Source organism: Sceloporus undulatus, chromosome 3 (genome assembly GCF_019175285.1).
Source record: "Sceloporus undulatus isolate JIND9_A2432 ecotype Alabama chromosome 3, SceUnd_v1.1, whole genome shotgun sequence".
In the NCBI taxonomy this organism is placed as follows: domain Eukaryota; kingdom Metazoa; phylum Chordata; class Lepidosauria; order Squamata; family Phrynosomatidae; genus Sceloporus; species Sceloporus undulatus.
The window spans coordinates 109,185,722-109,205,736 of NC_056524.1; positions in this window are offsets into that span (position 1 = coordinate 109,185,722).

Genomic DNA, 20,015 nt, shown 5'->3' on the forward strand with positions numbered 1-20,015 from the left:
ACCCCCTTTATCTATGGCCAAAATTTTAGGAAGGGATTAAAAAAAAACATTTGACACTTTAAAGCCTTCTCCACAAAAAATTAAGAATTCAAAAAGTGATAAAAATGTGAAGAGGCATTCTTAAAATTGAGAGCCAAGTGTGAAGAACAGCAAATAACTATTTTGGCATATAAATGAACAAATGGAACCATTTACAAGAATCATCACTCAGCTTTTGGAATGTTTGCATGAAGGTAATTGTTAAGCCTGTCCTGTTATGCATTTTGAATGATACATGTTTCAACCTGTAATTTGAGATAAGCCTAAACAAACTATGTCATTTGTAGTATGCCAACAAATCTACTGTAGCTTCCAGTACCTCTGTAGCATTCATTTCAAACCCTGCCAAATCATCCCTGGGCTGATGAAAAATCTCAGTGGACCACCCCATTACCTCGATTTTTTAAAGATACAAATTGCACAGCTTTAGCCTCACCCTTGCATTTGTAGTTTGTGACAAAAGAAGGGATGAATGTTTTGACAGATACCTGGTAGCACCAACTTATTACAATGAACATTTTCCTACAGGGAAATGCTGTTATAGGCTCTTACATTGCTATTTGCTATTCCACTACATTTAGAAGTGCTATAGTAGAGACAGGCTGATTTACGTGTTTATAGATACTAAGCCCATACTTGCAGACTTTCCCCCTGGTCTCTTGCTAAAGATACATACCTACTTAATTAGATTGATTCATCTGCCATCTTCTCTAAAATGCTGTCAGTGGACAGCTTTTGCTCTCCACTTCTAACACCAGAGTAAATTATTTCCTTGCATTTCTGTTGAGATTCAAGTAGTTAAAGTAGTTCTAAATTTTGCATCTCTGTAGGGCTTTGGCTCCCTGAATGCCCAGGATTTGAATGAGCTGGGTCTTTTGTTCCCTCTTTGTTGTTATTCACTCACAAGTATGAAGGGGTCTCACTCAATGAAGTGGTTTTTTTCAGTGCTGAGGTTTTAGTTGAGATAACCCACCCATTCAAGGGCATGCCCTTTGAAGAAGCCCTTCAGATTGCTTAATGAAGCAAAGAACTGGAAAAGGACTTTGTTCTTGTTATCCACATTTCAGATCCATAGCATTTAGCAGCGCACTAAGAATGTAGTGTGCTGGGTGAGAAAGAGTATAGTTGTAGCACATGCAGCAGACCGTGTCAGAAAAAAATATTTTTGATTTTTTAAATGTTTACTGCTTACTAGATTGTTTATCTTTTGGACCAATATGCTGCTAACGTCATGAACCTTTGCACATTTGGGGTTTCCTTCTTTTTTTGTTGTTGCAAGAATGCACAAAAATCATGGCAGTATTGTGGATCAAATAAAATCTGTATTGCTTAAACTATTATTATATAGATACCCTAACTAAATATTGTTTACTTTCTTTACAGAAGCCATTGCCATCCGTGTCCGAGTGTGGTACATACACAATGGTCCTGCATGTGTGGTTCTGTTCCTGTTGATTTAAATGGAGGCAGCACCTCCAAGCATGCAGATGTGTGTGTACATGCGCATGCACACACAAACTCACACATGAGGAAGACTGGCCCACTTAACCCATTAAGCAGGAGAGATCCACTTAATCCATTAAGCAGGAGAGACTCTACTAAAGCAGAATGCTCCAAGACAAAGTAACCATACGCCTGCTGGACTATGACTTGACCCTGAGATTGCCAATCCAGTTGGCTTTTGTGCATGCAAGTGAATGAGCCTGCCATATTATCTGTTTTCTCAAGTAGAAAAAAGATTTTGAATTAGCCCTGCAGAGTCAGAGCTCACGATACCAGAACCTGCTCAGCTAGAGCAAGGACCTTTGCAAGACCCTTCCTCTGACCCTAAAGAGTAAGATTCCTCCCACATTACTTCACTGGTCCAATGGCAAAGGTATCTTACTAGATAAGGCAAAGATGCTCTAGTTTGCAGGCCAGAAGATTGGACTTGAAGAGTCTTCAGTTTTCTAACTAAGGCCTGGTACAGATTGGTGCTATATGCCAGCCTGGGGCTGAAATTAGGGCTTGGAAGTTTAGAGTGTCTGCACACTCCCGAGCATATCCATGTTGTCTGTGTGCCATCTTGGTGTGCACATTCAGACAGTGTGCACGCCGATGCTGTACCTTGTGCGCTACTTTGAAACAACACGACACACGAGGGCGTCATCATGGCACGCGAGCATGTCAATGGCACCCATTCTGTGGCGTAAAAAGAAGCCTCTTTTTGGGGCTTCTTTTTCTGCTGTGTGCAGGCCACACCGTGTGGTTGCCACAGCCTGCTTCCAGGGCAGAAAGGGGTGGCATCTCGCCACCCCTTTCTGCCCATCTGTCGAGCCCCTCAGAGGGCAAAATGCAGGAGAGATAACAAAGGCCTCCTTTTATCCCTGTTTCAATCAGAGCTGTGTCTGGGTGCATGCAGATGGATGGAAAAGTCCCAGATTTTGTTCCTGTTCTTTCCAGTTTTTTACTGAGTTAAAATAAATCGACCTGGGGAGCTGGTGTAAAAAGTATCTGATTCTACTGGGAGTTGATAGAAAATATTCTAGGATAAATAGAGTGTGCATGGATCTCCAAAATAAAAATTGGAAAGAACAAGAGCAAAATCCGGGACTTACTGGTCTTTTTAATCAGTCTGGATGCATGCTAACGCTGCCTGTAATCTATCAGTTCTCATGGACTCCTTATCAGGACTAAGCGGCGAAACAGACTACCCTTTTGCAGTGGCTTCCCGGCACCTTAGGGGGTATCGTTTAGATGACACATTCCCTTAAGCCATCCAGAAATCACCATGAATTTGCAGCACTCTGGTAGCATGGCATTTAGATGCTGCATGCTGCAGGAGCACCGCAAAGCCATGCCAGCAGCAGAAAAGTTGGGGTTTTGCTAGATCATAAAGAAGCAGCTTTCTGCTGCTTCTTTTTGGGCTGGTAAACAGCCTGGCATGGCATGCAGGTGCTGAGGCTTGAAAACTTGAAACATTGTGCAGTTGTTGTGACCCCAATGTGGCTGTAAAAGGGGCAGTGTGCACAGCCCCTTAGTGAAGAATTGCATCCTTTGCTAGTGCTTGGGGACTGTTCAGTTAACTTGCAAGTGTTTACTATTCAGGGATGTTTGCATTGTGATCAAATCACTGGGGGGAGGGGCAAAAACTCCTACAGATGCTAGAGAATATCTAGAAGAACCCTACTTATTTATGTTATAAATCAAATGTTGTACTGTCTTTTTTGGTCATCATTGTTTTATGTTATTCTGAGAACATTGGTGCTTATTAAAATTGAAAGTTGCACCTACTATTATCTTGAATCAGAATCTATGGTAGTCAGAGCTCTGAATTCTGGTCCTGATTTTGTCTCCGTAAGAAAATCTCCTCTCCCCCCACCTCCTGAGTTAAAAAGTCTTTACATAAAGTTCAATGAGGTTTTGGCTAGTAACAATGACTTTGACTTCAACGTAATAAATCTCAAAGACCAAGCTTGGTTCAGAATGGTTGCTGCTACAGCTAAAATGATGCTGAAATATAGTGCTATGAATCAGTGATAATGTAATAAAGTAGGCTGTAAAAAGAGTTGCTGCATTTAAACAAGTTAACAATTACAAATGGAAAGGAAGGAGCATATTAAGATACCTGGGGATGATTGATATTCAGAGGAAAATAGAAACAAAAAATGCAAGATAAAAAAGGACATTGGTGCTCACAAGAGGCAAAGCAGAATTGATTATATATTGCAGCTTATATGCCAGCTCAGCAATGCAAAGTTTCTTTGCTTACAAATCCCCGATTCAGCTATAAGTATTGCAGATGTATTGTCAGGACCAAGCAGGCAGTGGACAGGGGGCATAAAAGACACCAGCTTTCCCAATATATTTCTGCATAGTTAGTTAGGGGAGAGAGTGTCTACTGACACATATTGATCAATGCAAAATCTCAGATCCACTAAATCTGAGTTTAAGCAAATAGTTGCACCTCTGTCCTATGAATGTCTACTCAGAAGTAAATGCCACTGAATTTGATGGGATATTCAAGTACTAATTTGAAAGTACTTTAATTGAATAAACCCCACTGCTCACTACCCAGAGGGACTTATTCCCCAATCAGTATGTGTACTTTGGAATTCCAACTTAACTTCTAAATAACTTGGATCATGGCTCAAGGCAAAGGCACAGAAGAAAGGGGTATTCAGCCCTTTTCAACTGAGCCATACTTGGAATGGAAATCACTCTCCAAAGCTGAGGCTAAGCATGGGGTGGGGTGAGGAGACAGGCACAATGCAAATAAGTTACTGATGGCATATGTGTTCATTGGGCTGGTAATCTATTCCAAGCTTCAGTCTAAATTTTAATGGAGTTAGCCAAGGTGCTAAATATGTCCTTTACAGTTGAGATTGAAAACCAGAGCAAAATTTAAACACTTTTCCAGTATGATGCCTCAGGTTAATTCCACAATATTGAGAAAGATGTCCAGAGAATGAAATCTATAAGTGTAACTTCTGTGTTTCTTGTAGTTTGGCTGCCAAGTAGGGTGGCAAGACAGTATGAGCAAGGGGACTTACTGAAAATAAGGGAACTCCCTGAACAAGAGACCTCTCCCTATCATTTCATGTGCAGAAACTTGGCCAGACTGGCAACTGAACCTCTCTTTGGACTAGTCTCTTCCATTGTCCCTGAGGGTAGCCATCTTGCTGAGGGGAGGCAGTACAGAACCTGTGACTCAAAGCATGAAGGAAGCAGATATCAAGGAATGTGGGGGAAGCGTATATGCAAGTTTCTAAATACAGGACTCACTTTTGGGAGCGATGCTGCACTTGTCTTCTCCACAAGAAGAAAGATTTCTTCACAGTACACATTTTCAATTTTTCAGAAACTTAGAACTGATATCAAACCATAAAACTCATTTATTTGTTTGTTCCATTTATACCCCATCTTTCCTCTAAGGAACTCAAGTTAGCATAAGTATTCCTCCTTCCAGGTTTTATTTTCACAATATCCCTGTAGGGTGAGAGGCAGTGACAGATCTAAAGAAACCCATAACCTACATGGCCAAGAATCTAATTCAATCTTGATCATTACACTATACTGCTTCTAATTCTGTGTTTTGGATGGATTTTTCCCTGCCCTCTTCCTACATTAATGTGACTGTAGTCATATTTGCTTGATGTCTTATTTTTAAACTCACAATCATACTTTCAGATCTAACCTAATAATTAACTTTTGTCTATAGACAGCACAGTCCTTTTGATAACAACAGGAGGTTGTCTGAAGCCATCTCCTTGGATGCTCCCTCCCTCTCTTATCACCCACTACATGAGTATGTCTTTGAGGGGTTAATCAGTAACCTGGGACTTACTAAACAAATATCCCCTTGTCTTGAATGACCAAAAATGATTACTCATTTACAAGTATTATAACTTGGATGCTATAAATAATGAACAATAGAAATTCTAATATGAGACTGAATCAGCATGCTGCACTGCAACCTGAACTCTTTACTTAAAATTATTTATTAAACACTTGATATATTCCATTCTTTAGAAAACAATTCCATAAGCAGTGCTTTCTTATAACAGACATAAAATCAATTTCAGGGCTGAATTCAAGGTGTTGGTTTTAACCTTTAAAATAGCAAACAGCTTGCAGCCTATCGCTTTATAAACATGTCTGGATACTATGTTCTTCAAGAGAGGCCTTCTTGAGATTACCCTCATTTTTGGAGACCTATTTGCTTGGCACAGAGGAGAAGGCTTTCGTCTGCATTGCTGCTGGACTGTGGAATACATTCCTTTCCCACTTTTGTGGCCATTTTTTCATGTTGGTTTTTAAAACTGTTTTGATTCTGATGGTGGTGGCAGTGGAGATAATTATGATTGTTTTACTGTTTTTAGTGATGGTTTGTATTGTTTTTAATGGTGACTGTTAGCTGCCCCGAGTTCTATTTTTAATGGGATGGTGAGATTAAAATGTGATAGTAAAATAAACTCCTTGTTGGACTAGAACTTTGGGAAACCAGAGTGTGAATCTCTGCTTGGCCATGGAAATCCATTGGGAGATCTTGGGCAAATCACTCTTTCAGCCTCACAGGAAGGCCATTGCAAACCTACTCTGAATAAATCCTGGCAAGAAAACTCTATGATAGGGTCACCATTAAGTCAGAACTGACTTGAAGGCAAATAACAATAACAACATAAATAAAACGTTATGGCAAGTAGTTGACAGAGGAAGAGGTGGATTGCTGTTAGAACTGTATACAATAGAAACATTGGCACAGTGCCTCCACAGGTGTGACATTTTCCCATAACAGAGAAGTTGATGTGGACAGATACAGTAAGCATTTATATTGGATCAATTGAGGAGTTCACTTCAAAAATTTGGAATCACATAGCTAGGAATTATTTTGATTTATTGGCTCACTTGGTGGGCCACATGTGACCCTGAGTCAATCTATGGACCTTGGAGGATTTTTTAAGTAGCCCCCAACCCTTACAGGTCCCCAGATCATCAAAGGTGTAATTAATTAAGAATTCTCCACTCCCAATGAAATTTTCTTTCAGTCCCCCAGATTTCTAGCATTACAGTAACCTGAAACTTCAGTTGAGCATATAGAAATGTAGTTAAGGCATCCAAAGAAAAGGGGCAGGCAAAGAGACCAGGGGAATGAGAAGACATGAGTTCTAGGTGTGAATATTTTTCAGTGTCTCACTCTGCAGTGTCAGATGGTTTGGGTCAGAAGAAAGAAAATTTAATTTGGGGACCGAATTCTTATTGACAAGACCCTTCATTTTGTCATATTGTTGCTAGTGCTGCAGATTACTCCTTTTTTGGCACAAACAACAGAGGTGATCTGTTTCTCCTGGAAGTGGCCATCCATCTTGTAATAGGTTGCAGGATTCCCCCACCCCACCCCACATAAATGCAGTAAAATTCAAATTAAAAAAATCAATATATTTTGTTGCACTTTTGGCAGTCTGTGCAACACCCAAAGGGTCCCAAGGGTAGAAACTGGGGACCCAGACCCACTGATGTTTCTACATCTAGCTTAAACATCGATAGCAGCATGCCACTGGAATGCATAGTTAACCATGAGGCAATGGAAGGCAAGAAAAAAGGCTTCCAATCCTGTAGCACCAATTACTTAGCAGCTAGGATTGCATATTTGATCAAATTTGTTTTAACTAATGCTCTGTTTGTCTGTGTCTGTGTGAGGGGGAGGGAATGATGCACAGGCAAAGATAATATATTCAGAGGTAGCTATGTTGGCCAGGCAGCAAAATACAACAAAATACAAAATCCATAAAACAGTGATATGTGTTGGGGGCAAAACAAAAGTACAAAATACATTATGCAAACTTTTGAAGCTCCACCGGATTTTTCATCAGGCATTAGTTGTCAGGGATGATGGGAGTTGTAGCTCTTCACCTCTGGCACGAACTCACCACCTGGTTGTGCACCGCGCTGACCAGTTTTGGCCAGTGGTTATAGCTTAGCAGAGTTACAGAGAATAGGCTGAAGACCCTGACAAATTCTCCAAGCCTTCTCACTCTTGCTTCCACAGAATTCTTCACCCTTCTTCAGGATCCAGCTGGTTCTTGTAGCTTCACCCAAGACACCAGACAACTCAGTAGTCTTATATAAAAGATCTACTTTATTCTACTATATACAGCTCCAAACTATCCAACACAACAATACACTACTCCTCACTCCTACTACTACTACAACCCACAAAATACATTGGGATTCATAGTCATTCTTATAGTCAATGCATGGTACCACCCACTGTTGTCTGTTTCCACCCAGTAGGCGTGTACATCATTCTCATTGGTTCTCTTGGTTCATCCCACAATTAGTGATTTCATCATCTCAGCCTTGACCACTTAACAATTGTCAGGTGTGTCCAATTATTCACTTTACATTTCTGTCCTTGGCATTCAGGACTTGTTAATTGTATTACCATTTACACCTGTGTGGTTCCCAATTGGCTTCTGCTGAGTCACCCTGACTCTCACATACATGTTTTATTTCATTTACTGTATATCCCATGTTGCTTTTTTCTTGACATTAGTTACAAGTTACAAGATTACTGTTTGTGTCAATGCCACCTCTAGCCCATCTTAAACCACTGAGGATAGATCATTAATTTACTTAATATTTTTGGGAGGAGTGGGGAAAGCAAGCTTTAAATTTTGCAGATTCACATGTACTCTCAAATTATCAGCTTGTATTTTGGAAGCTAAAATCTGGTCAGTAAAAATGAATTCTTCAGTGAATTAAAAAAAGCCAGGGGAAATCCTGCTGTTTCTTGGAAACCCTTGAGTAACCTGGGATCATTTTGGTGTGTGGGCAACTGGATCGGGTCTTATTTGGCCCAACCCAGTTGTCTACATGCTAAGGTGGTGCCATCCTCCTCCCCCACACTGAACAGTGCAGAGAAAGGGGACTGGCTATTTTCAAAGCCTTCGTCACTGCTTCCTTATAGCCAGGAGCTCCGTGTAAAGCCTCCTGGTGTGCCGCAACCAAAATGGCTTCTCAGACTCCTTTGTTAGCTTACAATTTTAAACCGCTTAGACACTGCTTAGGCGGTATGAAACGGTATATAAATGAAGATTGTTTGTTTGTTTTGTTTGTGATCACATGTCTGGGTAGCCATTTCTGTCCTCATCAAAAACTCCTGCCTGCAAGGAAGTGGTGGCAGTGGCTGTGAAAATAGTGGATGGACCAGCAGAGCCAATAGGGTTGGCCAAGCTGGCCCATGTGCAGAATGATGTGTTATCACACTGGACTTGGCCCAGTGCATGTGGTTTTGTTGCAATTATAGTCCAGGCCTGGTAAGGGGCATGATGCTCCAGAGTGGCCCTGGATTAAGTAGTTGGTGTAGATATTAAAGACTTATATTGTAGGTTTGGAAAGACAAATGCCCATCCTTTTTTTAAAATTAATTTAATGAACTGAAGAACTTAACCCTTTCAACATTTCAACAAGAGGCATATAGATGTTGACTCTTCAAGGATGCCTATTTGGATCATAAATCATCTTTCACAGTTGTATTTTCTGTTTGTGTAACGTAAGTTTTTGTCTTCCATTAATATAACCTTTTTTTCTAAGTCTCCACTGAAAAAGACGTCTGAAAAGCTCAAAAGCTTGCTCACCTTGCCAACCTACCGACTGAAATAGTAACATTCTACTGTGACTACCAGCATACCTCAGACAGCAGCCACAGGAAAGTGTTTGCCAAGGAAGATATGTGGAGAGCAAATTTAACCCTGGGCAAAGTTTTCAGTGACCCTGTTTCATTACAAAATGTCTCATTCCAAGTAGTTTGAGGGTTTATATCCCTTATTAATTTTTAAAAATTGTATCCAAGGTAGGAAGGTTCTCATCATCTGTTTAAATATTTCATTACATTCTTATTTGAATGTCACTGAGTTTGTGGTCTCATTTATGTTTGAGAGTGGATGTGGGTGATAAGCAGAAGTGGAGGAAAGGCTGAGGAATGGGAGGCAGCAATAGATATCACTTGCCAAAATCTTCTCTCTGGCCAAACATACACATTCAAGTGTAAATTGTCAGACAATCTGAGATAATAATAACCTAACATTAAATTTTCCCTGTACTGATTTAATAGCAAAACATAAATTGAAATACAAATTTAATTTACAGAAGTCTTTCTCAGCATTCCCTTACTGTTTTGAGGATAAACTAGAATAGCTCCATGTGCATCACCAGTGCTCCTCGGAAGAAAGGCAAATTAAAACCTGATTTATATTATTTATGTAGCAGTAGTGGGTAATATGTGACCATCTGTTGTTGGACTTCAAAATCCATCAGCATTGGTTGGAACAGACAATGATGGGGACTGATGGAAGCTCCAGTACAATAACACATAGAAGGCTACATTCTACCTGTCCCTAGATACAGAGATTTTTGCCTAATTTTTTTTAAAAAATTAAATTCCACCTAGTTAGTTTTTATGAAAGCATATAGACTGAAATAATAATAATAATAATAATAATAATAATAATAATAATAATAATAATAATAATAATATAGCCCGCCTTTTCACAGGGTATCAAGGCAGGTTACAACATCTAAAAACAATGTATTACATATCAAACCTAGTTAAAATTAATCCCTCGCCCAACCTCCCATCCCTGATTATAAAACTAAATTAAATTATTTAGAATAATAAAGTTGGAAGAGTCCGCAAGGGCCATCCAGTCCAGCCCCCCTGCCATGCAGGAAATCCAGATCAAAGCATCCCCGACAGTGTGGTGATAAAATCAACAAAACTGGGGAAGAGTATAAGAAGAACTCTATAATAGGAGGGAATAAGCTGCATTGTGCTTGGGGAGGGGAGGCTAGTTTGGAAAGGCCTGCTGTAAAGATCCTTCTTAACGGCCTTTTTAAAGGCTGCCAGGTTGGTAATGTAGTGGATTTCCTCCAGCAGGTCATTCCATAGTCTTGGAGCAGCAATAGAGAAGGCCCTCTGGGAAACGGTGGACAGTCTGGATTTTTTAGACCAAAGTAAATTCTTCCTAGAGGACCGTAAGGGGTGGACAGACAATATGGAAGAAGACAAACAAACAGTTCATTTATATATCACTTCATACTGAACTAGCAGTGTCTAAGCAGTTTACAACTGTAAGCTAATTGCCCCCAATAATCTGGGTACTCATTTTAGCAACCTCAGAGGGATGCAAGCCTCAGTCAAGCTTGAGCTGGAACTGAACTCGCAACTTTATGGTTTTGAGTGAGTGGGTGCAGTACAGGCATTTAACCACTGCACCACCAGTACCAAGGCGCTCCTGTAAGTTGTCAGGACCCAAACCATGTAGGGCTTTAAAGGTAATAACCAGCACCTTGTACCGTGCCTGGAAACTAATTGGCAGCCAGTGGAGGGATTACAAGACAGGTGTTATATGACCAGTTCTTGCTGAACCCGCAACCAATCTGGCTGCCAAATCATTACAAAAGTGTGATTACCTGGCAATAGGATATGGCACAATGATTGTTGAACCTAGAATACAAGCCATTTCTATGGTTCTCTGGGGCATCTGTGAGAGGGGATAAGTTTTTGCCCCTCTGAATCCCACCAACAGGCCATGTATGTGCCTTCTAGTCACCTGATGATTTATGACAACCCCACGTATTTCAAGACATTATTTGGACTCAAGAACCATCTGGATTCAAGAATGATATTTTACCAACACTGAATAATTATTGCCAAGAATGGTCCCTGATTCAGGTATCTAAAGCCAGTTTTTCATAAATATTCTTTTTACTGGTATTGCAAATAGCTGAGAGAATTTTCCATTCTGGCCACAGATAACATTTCCTCTGAGATGACATTCTTGGACCCAGTAACCTGGGAATCAGACCAATTGGATTCTGTATGAAAAACGGAGATCCAGGCTGGTGTAGTGGTTTGGGTGTGGGAGCAAGATCTTGGAAGGGATTGACTCCTCACCAGCGTTTGAATCCCCACTCAGCCATAAAAACCCACTGGGTGACTTCGAGCAAGTCCTACTCTTTCAGCCTAGGAAAAGGCAATGGTAAATCTCTAAAGATGTTTTCCCAAGAAAATCTTAGAACAGATTTGCTATAAGTCAGAACTGACATGAATGCACATAATAGCTACAGTAAAACATGCACAGAATTAAAGTACATGCAGTTTTGTATCAAAAGAATCTGATGTGGTCCAAAATGTTAATGGTACTTAACTATTTGAATGTTAATAGTGATGTATGAGCCACTGGTTTTTCTTTTTCTTTGTCAGTTTCATGTATTCATTCATAAGTCTGATTTGTTCTGTCCCATTTCAACCACACACACACACACACAAACACACACACAAACACACACACACACACACACACACACAGAGTACTTGTTATGGTGGTGTGCCTTCAAGTAGATTCCAACATGGTGATACTAAAGCAAGATTTTTGGGGGCCGAGAGTGTGTGTCTCACTGAAGGTTCCTAGTGGATTTCCATGGCCGAGTGGAGAATTGAATCCTGGGCTCCAGAGGCATAGTCCAGCTTTCAAACCACTACAACATGTTGGCTTTCACACACACACCAAATATATATGTGTGTGTGTGTTAAAAAAGCGGAAATTTTCATTCTCCAATATGTTGTCTCAATACAGTATATACATTTTAGCATGCATTTTATCCTAAACTATACATTTTCTTTGTATCTTATTGCCTCATTGAATTTGATACTCTTTAAAGATATATATTTTTAAAAGCCAAGAATTGCAAAGAGAGATGAGAAATGTACAAAACTGACATATTAATATTAACATATTGGGAAGAGTAAATGAAATCAGCTCACCAAACGAAATCTCTAAGCATAGGTAATTTGTTTGAGGTAGGCATCATAACCTAAAGTATATATATCTAATATATACAAGACTCAGCTTCTTTGACACTGACAAATATCTTTGGCAGCATAGCTGAATAAATCTTCTTTTCTTTAGAAACTGAGATTTTAAGAACCAAGAGCATAATTCAGTCTCAGAGAACCATTTTAAAACCTTATTTATTTTAGTGGGAGATATTTAAGCATATGCATTAAAATTCCAATGAAATCAATGGGAATTTAAAATTGTTAATTTTGGCTGAATCATACCCAAAGTTTCCCAACCAGCTGAAGATGTTTTGCAAATCATCCTTGGTTTTTTTACAGGATTGAAATTGGACTACTTTATTTTCAAAACTGAAATAAAACAAAATTTAGAGCAATTACTATGTGTGATGGAAAATGAATTATGCATGCATGCAATCTAGTATATGCATTATATACAGAAAGGGACATTAATAATGAAAAACTCATTTCTACAAAGGACAGGTATTTTGGAGTGACATATTCTGCAATGGGAAAGTAATTACAACTTGTTTGGGGTTTTTTGCCCCCAAACCATCAAAATATAGTAGTGTATAGAAAGCTATACACTGAGCTTTGAATGGTCATAAAACTTCCTTCTTCCAAGCTGTAAAGTTACACTTTTGACTGACAATATTATGTTTTCATTATCCAAAGAACACAATATCAGTCTTATAAAAATAAAGAACACATTTAATGGATATAATAGCACATATGTTTAAAATATGGGGAGAAAGTTTTGATGTATTTTATGGATCAGATTAATTATTCAAATATTACATTTTAAGGTCAGAAAGAATTTCCAACAGAAATATAGTCCTTGATTAATTTTCAGTATAACTTCTCTTCATGTTTATGTATCTGGGTGAGTAACAGGAAACAGATTATTGCCATAGGGATAAGATTTCATTGGTTACCAACCTGCTGTTTCCTCCAAGTAGCTTGGACAGATCCATTCCCATTACTTATTATGAGTGGCAGAGGATTGGATAAGGCAACTGTCTTACCAAACAAAATTCTAGACATCATGAGCACTACCAAAATGTACCAGGAAGAACAGGCAACTATTGATCCCAATTTTATACAGTTGTCATAACCTGTGAAGATGGTGTCAAGTAAGGACTCACAAAAGTGAGTGTTCCCAACTCACAACAAGCATAGCCCTCTTGAAAGGTTTATGTCCACCATCATTTCACCACTTATTTATTTAATTTATATCCCACCTTTCCTACGGCGTAGGACCCAAGGCAGCATGCAGCACCTTAAAAACACAACTCTATTAAAACTCTTAATGTGCAATATATTAAAATATAATTAAACTAACTAATTTTAAAACACAAGTTAAAAACATACGTTAAAACTGCATTAAAAGTAATTTAAAACATAATCATTTGATTTTTTTTAAAAAAGTACAACCGCTCCTCATTAAAAGCTCTATCTGCTGTCACCAAATGTCTCCTTAAATAAAAATGTCTTCACTGGCAAGTGGAAAGAGAGCAGGGAGGGGGCAAACCAGAACTGCCATGGAGTTCCATAGTCTGAGAGCAGGCACAGAGAAGACTCTCTCTCATGTCCTCACCAACAGTACCTGAAAAGTTGGTGGGACTAGCTTCTCTTATCTCTTCCTCTGGCCAAGAAACTCAGTTTTGCAGCAAATCTGAACAATGTAACTGTACAGGGTTGGCCAACTACATCAGAAGTGAGGAACAGTGTTGAATCTGTTCATGTTTAGGGAGGCACAGGAGCATGTCTTGGAAGTAATATGATGCCACTTCGAGTTTCAAATTTGGCTGAAAATTGAACTCTTTGGTGTTTTTTCTTATTGGTTTTCTGATTGGGTATTGCGGATAGTGGTAGTCAAATATGACACGACTGCCAATTTTTGTTGCGATTTGGACAGTTTTCTGTGAGCTTTGGCTGAATGTTCAGCTTTAAAAAAACATTTTGGCATATCCTGGGCTTGGGTAGGTCTCCTGAGGAACTTCATTGCCACAAAATGAGTGCTGGGGAGCTATATGTTCCCCAGCCCTCCAATAGTGGCAGAGTGCTTTTCAAGTGCAAATGAAGATTCTGGTACTCTATACCTGTGCAGCATCAGACGATGTGGGGAAGAAATTGCATTTGCTGGATACCAATGGAGGCAGAGGCCAGAAGTAATTCTGTTAGGTGCAATAGGGCCATGACACTGTAAGTGTCAAAGGTTATTTAACTCCTTCCTCTCCACCCTCATTACATCCCTTTTTGGGATGATCTCAACCCACCCTCCCACCTCCAGAGCAGTCGGAGTGTTGCTGGTTGCTTTGGGGCTAAATAGTTCCCACCCTTTTTTCCCTCCTCCCCCATCCTAGACTGTATGTGGGGGACTTTGACAATTGTCATGGACTGGAGTCTTTAAATGTGCCCTCAAACAGCCTGTTGACTTATGGTGATCCCATGACTTTCATAGAGCTTTTTTAGGCAATGAATGTTCACAGAACTTCTGAAATATAGACTATAGCACCTGGTACTCCCATTCATGTACTAATGAGAGCTGACCATGCTTAGCTTCCAAGATCAGATGGGATCTGATGCCATTAGGATGTTTAGGCAAGAGCCTAATAGGACATCACAGTTTTCTTTCTGGTAGTTTGGATGACCGGGGGATTCTGGAAAAAGGTGGTCTGTGAGGATTAGAGGAGTGCTTACCATCTCCATTTTCTGCTCCAAGCAATGCCAATTCAAGCTGATTTAACCACTCCAAGCTGATCTGCTCCAAGTGCTGGTAGCCTATGGTCTGATGGTGTAGACTTGACAGGGAGCATCAACCTGACGTTATGGGACCATGGATCGCCAGTGATCCTAAGGTAACTTCAGGTGAGAAAGGGAAAACAGTAACAGAGGGGACTTACTCAGTGACTTTAGTCTTTTTGTAACCATTCACACTGAGCACTCACAAAACACATTGATCTCTGTGAGTGGGAACAATTGTGAACCTTCAGTCCCTGGATACATCTACATTGCAGAAATACAGTGGGCCCTTGGTATCAACTGAGGTTTGGTTCCACGACCTGCTGTAGATACCAAAATGTGTGGATGCTCAAGTCCCATTAAATACAACGGTATAGTAAGATCATGTTCCTTATATGAAGTGGCAAAATCAAGGTTTGCTTTTTGGAATGTATATATATTTAAAATATTTCAAAACCATGGATGCATGAATCTGTGGACAAAAAAATCAGTGGATAAGGAGGGCTGGCTATAATGCAGTTCGATACCACTTTAATGGCCATGGCTCCATCCTACAGAATCCTGGGATTTGTAGTTTTCTCTTTGGCAGAGAAGGCTAAAAACCTTGTAAAATTACAAGTCCAAGGATTTCATAGGATGGAGCTACAGCACTTAAAGTAGCATCATATCTCCCTATTTCTACAGTGTAGGTGCACCCCTTATTGGGGCTGATATTAGGATATTTGTGCAGCCCTACCAGAATCAGGTCTGGTCACAAATGTATCAGTTTGGACTTTGTGCCAGCAGTGAGCATGCTGCATAAGGTTGGACCTTTAATGTTTTCAACATTGCAGCAAGCAGAGAGTATCACTCATCCCCCACCATCACTAAAGTTAGTGGACATAACTTTGAGAAACTACCCTACTAAGGTCAGTGCTGCTAGTGGCATTTCATAAGTAGCACATAATCCAGTCAGAAATCTTTGAAATAGTTCTCTTCTGAGGAATAGTTTGGAAAGTCATTTGTAAAATATAGGGTCATTGGGAATGTTTTATTATTCAACACTCTCTTACCTGTGCTTTATTTTATCCAGTTTTCTGCACTATTTTTCAGGGAAAGACACCAGATAATTCACTCCTTTAGAATTTTTGTCAACTTCCATTGCTATTTTATGCAATGAGCAAACAATTAATTACAGCAGACATTTGCAATATTCAAAATATTTTTAAAGTGCCATTTGATGGCAAAATAAAATAGCCTCTGGAAAATGTTAGTGACATATTTAGAGTTATCCTCTTAAGATAAAAATTGGCACATTTAATTTTGTTTAAATACATTCCCTTTTCTATATTTTCCCTCAGCAGAAAATAAATGTTTAATAAATGAGAATAAAGTTAAGGCTGACTAGGGCACTGCAACCATAAATTTTCTACAACTACCAAATGGTAGATTATTGGAAAATGTAAAACTGCTATATCATTAAAGGGGGAAAACAGAGTTCTCAGTTTTTCATGTGGTTTCACAATATTGGTGTTAACTGATTGCATCTGACTTATGCATTTTGACCAAAATAATTAAAGAATGGATATTTGAGTTAGTCTAAGATTTCAAACCAAAGCTTGTCTCATTTATTACTTCTCATCCATCAACTGTTTTCCACTTGAAATGACCTTAAAGCTACTCTAATATAGTCACCTTGAAGGGAAATTCTAAAATTCTTATTAAACACCAGTTGCATTTCCATTGAACACTGTTGGACCGAACAATTGCAGATGAACTGATTGGACTCCCCCCCCCCCCCCGTGTTTTTATTTTACAACCATTTTCTCAGTACCAATATTATTTAGAGTTCTCCATAACTGCTTTAATGTGGGAAAAAGAATGGTGAGGGGATCCAAACCTTCATTTTCTCTGTAACATATAGGGTGTAGTCACAATGCCAAAATAAAGCAGTTTGGCACCGCTTTAACTGCCATGACTCTATCCTACAGAATCCTGGGATATGTAGCTTGGTGAGGCACCAGGGCTCTTTGATAGACAAGGCTGAATACCTCACAAAACTACAAATCCCAGGATTCCACATGATGACAATGTGGAAGAGCTGCTCGTCTTACATTTTAAGAAATCTAACCTTGACAGATTTTCCTGAAAATCAGAAGGTGCTCATAAATACTTGATATTGTTGTAAGTCTCATAAGCTATTCATCTTTGTCCTCTATCTTCATGGGATTTTAATGCTCCATAAAGCACAGTGTTGTACATATTACCAGCCAAAGAGATTACTGAGGTGGCTAATTTAATAATGTTTGGTGTGAAGTTCATTGGAAGCAAGCTGTGAAAGATAATATACAAAGCACAATGGTGTTTTCTAACTCAAAACAATAAATGGAAAGAGATTTGTTGTTCGTGTGGCTATGGAAAGAAATAGGTGGCAAAGGCATGGATTTAAGACCAATGGCAAAAGGGTGAAGGGATCAGGAAAGGCCCAGGAGTGGCAAAGGTCCATTCCAACCAACCAACCAGCTTCCCCCCACTGCTGGAAACAATTGTTGAAGAGTGTGACTACTTGATAGATAGCGGAAGCAAGAAGAACATTTGGAGATGATAATCTTGAGGGTAGAAGTGGCATGAAGTGTTATGAAATGCAAGCATATGAATGGCATATGAGCAGCATGTTACATTTAATTCCTTTTAAAGTATTATTGTTTTTAAAATGCAATTTAAAATACTGAAGTTGCAAATAATAATAATAAATCCCCCCATTACCCCCTCCCAGCAACATTTTAGGAATACTTACATGTTGAATCTCCTTTATCCAAAATGCTTGGGACCAGAAGTGCTTGGGATTTTAAATCGTTGCAAGGGAAGTAGGTTTCCTCAGATTTCCTCTTAACGCAAACTTTGCGTTCAGAGGAAACCTGCTTCCCTTGCAACAATTCAGGAATGCTAGAGGGAGCCAAGTTTCCATGGCGATTCAGGAAGCACTCCTGGTGTTCAGACACAGGGGTTTCTTTTCCCCTTTAGCTCCATTTGGAGGATGTTTTAGCAGCGATGCAGGCAAATGTGAAAATCTTCATAGAGAGAGACTGTGTTGCAGGTGGCAGACTTTTTGATGTGGTGTTGGAGTACAAGGCACTGGTATGTAGTGCCTTGGTGTGTCAGCCTTCCTACAAGCATGTTTTCTTGTTCCATCCAGTCTTTGAGTTTGCACTGTAAGTGTCTTGCAGACAGTTTGCTGATCGTGTTGAGGAGACTAATTGGTTTATAGTTGTCAGGATCATTCTTCTTTCCTTTTTTATATATAGGGACAATGATAGCAAGCTCCCGGCCCTTAGGTGCTCTACCCTAGTTGTCAATGTAAGTAGAGTGGGATACCAAAATAGGGGCCTAAAATTCTACTGGAGCAGCTTTGTTGCCGCTTCTGACATAGCATTGGTTACATAGCCCTGGCAGTTATTGAGAGTTTTTTTTAGTATCAACACATTCCTTGTCAGGCCACATCTTTGAGTGATTGTGCTGTTGTTGGTCCCTCCAGTGTGCACTGTTTTGCTGGTTTAGATAATGGAATAACACTTGGGTAAGGCTGTTGTAATTTTCCAGTTTATCAGAGGACCCCATTGATATCAGGTCATTCCAAAGACATTGAAGGTGGTCTGAGGCCAATACCTCGCTTATTATTTGCAAATCCAATCAATTCTTTATTAAGGACCAGGAAACCAAGTAAATCCAATTTACAACTTATAAAATAAATTCAAAAAATTCAAAGAAATTCAAAACGCTTATTATTTCCCCTTGTACAGAAGTTAGCTGATCCCAACGGCCTCAGATAAAAACTTGGCAACCACCAAGGTCACACTGGGAATCTTATTTTTTAATAAGACTCTAACATAGAATTGGACCAATTTTCCTGATAGATTCACCAGTAATGAATTAATTAAGTGTTTTCAAGCCTGCTTGTAGAAACCACAAGACAAAGCAATGTGCTACATGGATTCTACTTTCTGATTACTGCAGGAACATAATCTAGCAGTATAAAGGACAGCAGCAAATCTTCCTTGGATCATTTCAGAGAGGAAAACACTATATCTGGCCTTGGAAAAAAGTCTATGATAACAGTCAAATTGTTTGAGTACTTGGCTGGATGAAGAGGCTGAATATAATGTATACTCAATGCACACTGTGATGTGGAAGTGGCCCAGCAAGCTGCCAGCAATGCTGAGGAATCAAGTAAGTTACTGACAGAGAGTCTGTCTGAACTCAAGTGAGGCTGAATTGGGGGTGCCTGAGTGGGCATATTTATAGAGGAAAAGATAAAGGAAACGAAGTCCCACATGCTGTTGATGGTCCACAAACTTTATTATCTTAAAAACCCAAATTAAAGGCCAAAATGTGTTGGGCTTTTTAAGATAATAAAGTTTGTGGACCATCAACAGCATGTGGGACTTCATTTCCTTTATCTCTTCCACTGTGAATACATTCTTTCCAGTTTTTTGTTCTGTTCCTGTCTGGCATATTTATAGAGCAGAACATACCCCAGGGCAGAGTTTTGGGATTAAATTGAATTTTCTAGGAGAGAAGAATGAGAAGGAAACTTGTGAATGGCTGGACAATCAGTCCAAATGCGTCTGGACAATGGAGTGTTGCTTCCAGAGGGAAGTATTCCTGGATATTGTTCACTTGCACAAGGCATTGTTTTAAACAAATAATATTGTGGTACATTCATTGCTCCTCCTCTTCTAAGTAACACATTCGTTTCAAGTTCTATGTTGGAAAATTCTTGAGGTTGACCAAGAAATGTTAATGTTAATATACCTCCTTAAGGTTAAGAAGAAAATGATAATATGTGCAGGTGAGGAGAGAAAGGAAAGGGAGAGAGTGTGCAAGTAGACATCATATCATCAACTGACAATGA